The following is a 2,803-nucleotide window of genomic DNA, read 5'->3' on the forward strand; positions in this document are numbered from 1 at the left end:
TTTCAATCTTTTTCAAAGAATCGATGATTTCGAGTCTTGCCTTGAACTAAGGACGCGCTCCGCAGTTTAAGTTGAATTACTTGACGCGTTTTCGAGTAATTCCCCATTGTTATCGCTATAGGTCTAGTGATAGCAAATATCCCATTGGTTCGATCTCTTCACAAGAAATCGAAGCAAATATCCTTTTATTCTTGCACCAAAGAAAAACAAAAACAAACAAAAAAGACTACCGCTTCGCCCAATAACGCATCAACTGACACGATCTGGTCGGGATGCACCTAGTGCATTCGGATCTTCCGTCTCACTTGAATCAACAATTAAGTCTTCCGTTTCGTATACGCTTCAGTGTGGAACTTAGGAGCTGATGGCACGCAATCCAAGACGGTCCACAAGATGTTTTTATCTTACATTTTCAGATTATGTTTACAATAAAATGTTAGCTTAAGTTGTTGTTTGTCTAAGTTCAATGAACTAGTTGTTTAATGATTGTAATTAAGTGAAGAGTAAATGATAAACTCTTCACTTTGCTAGGCTATGCACGGCTCATTTGGAGGGCTATATAATGCCTTCATTTGCTTGAATAAAATCATCTAAGAAATTTCAGAAAACTTGTGTTTACAAAATCGTTTCTTGCGTAGAAACAAAACTGGTTTTGATTAGGACGCGATTCTAATTAAAATTCTCGAGTTGTTGATCAATAGGTCTTGGTCTCACTCACCTTGATCAAGTGATAGGTCTTGCTTGTTCAAACACTATCCCTTTTATTCACAAAAACCAGAACGGGTCGTACCTAGTACGTTCGGTTCGCCAAAAATAGTCTGCTAATTTTCATTCTTTTGTCCTCAAAATCGTTCCATTTCAGGTATGCGCGTACCTAGTACGAACAGTCCTCAGTACTGTCCAAAACGTCCTTAATTCCGCTGCTCAATTCGCATCAACTCGTTGTGTGAATCATTTGCCCTTGTTAATTAGTCATTGTGACTCATTGTGTGAATCATTTGTCCTTGTTCATTAGGCATTGTGACTCATTGTGTGAACCATTGTCCTTGTTCATTAGTCATTGTGACTCGTTGTGTGAATCATTTGTCCTAGTTAATTAGGCATTTTGACTCGTTGTGTGAATCATTTGTCCTTGTTCATTAGTCATTGTAATCGTTGTGTGAATCATTTGTCCTTGATAATTACTCATTGTGACTCGTTGTGTAAATCATTTGTCCTTGTTCATTATTGCTTGTGACTCGTTGTGTGAAACATTTGTCCTTGTTCGTTAGTCATTGTGAATCGTTCTATGAATCATTTGTCCTTGTTCATTAGTGCTTGTGACTTGTTGTGTGAAACATTTGTCCTTGTTCCTTAGTCATTGTGACTCATTGTGTGAATCATTTGTCCTAGTTAATTAGTCATTATGACTCGTTGTGTAAATCATTTGTCCATGTTCATTAGTCCTTGTGACTCGTTGTGTGAATCATTTGTCCTTCTTCATTAGTCATTGTGACTTGTTGTGTGAATCATTTGTCCTAGTTAATTAGGTATTGTGACTCGTTGTGTGAATCATTTGTCCTAGTTAATTAGTCATTGTGACTCGTTGTGTGAATCATTTTTCCTAGTTAATTAGTGCTTGTGACTCATTGTGTGAACCATTTGTCCTTGTTCGTTAGTCATTGTGACTCGTTGTGTGAATCTTTTGTCCTAGTTATTTAGTCATTGTGACTCGTTGTGTGAATGATTTGTCCTTGTTCATTAGTCATTGTGACTCGTTGTGTGAATCATTTGTCCTTGTTGATTAGTCATTGTGACTCGTTGTGTGAATCATTTGTCCTAGTTAATTAGGCATTGTGACTCGTTGTGTGAATCATTTGTCCTTGTTAATTAGTCATTGTGACTCGTTGTGTGAATCATTTGTCCTTGTTCAGTAGTGCTTGTAACTCATTGAGTGAACCATTTGTCCTTGTTCGTTAGTCATTGTGACTCATTGTGTGAATCTTTTGTCCTAGTTAATTAGTCATTGTGACTCGTTGTGTGAATCTTTTGTCCTAGTTATTTAGTCATTGTTACTAGTGTGAATCATTTGTACTTGTTAATTAGTCATTGTGACTCGTTGTATGAATCATTTGTCCTTATTCATTAGTGTTTGTGACTCGTTGTGTGAAACATTTGTCCTTGTTTGTTAGTCATTGTGACTCGTTGTGTGAATCCTTTGTCCTAGTTAATTAGTCATTGTGACTCGTTTCGTGAATCATTTGTCCTTGTTCATTAGTCATTGTAACTCGATGTGTGAATCATTTGTCCTAGTTAATTAGTCATTGTGACTCGTTGTGTAAATCATTTGTCCATATTCATTAGTCCTTTTGACTCGTTGTGTGAATCATATGTGCTAGTTAATTAGTCATTGTGACTCGTTCTATGAATCATTTATCCTTGTTCATTAGTGTTTGTGACTTCTTGCGTAAAACATTTGTCCTTGTTCGTTAGTTATTGTGACTCGTTGTATGAATCCTTTGTCCTAGTTAATTAGTCATTGTGACTCGTTGTGTAAATCATTTGTCCATGTTCATTAGTCCTTGTGACTCGTTGTGTGAATCATTTGTCCTTCTTCATTAGTCAGTGTGACTCGTTGTGTGAATCATTTGTCCTAGTTAATTAGGCATTGTGACTCGTTGTGTGAATCATTTGTCCTAGTTAATTAGTCATTGTGACTCGTTGTGTGAATCATTTTTCCTAGTTAATTAGTGCTTGTGACTCATTGTGTGAACCATTTGTCCTTGTTCGTTAGTCATTGTGACTCGTTGTGTGAATCTTTTGT

The sequence above is a fragment of the Silene latifolia genome, unplaced genomic scaffold (assembly GCF_048544455.1).
Source record: "Silene latifolia isolate original U9 population unplaced genomic scaffold, ASM4854445v1 scaffold_126, whole genome shotgun sequence".
NCBI lineage: Eukaryota > Viridiplantae > Streptophyta > Magnoliopsida > Caryophyllales > Caryophyllaceae > Silene > Silene latifolia.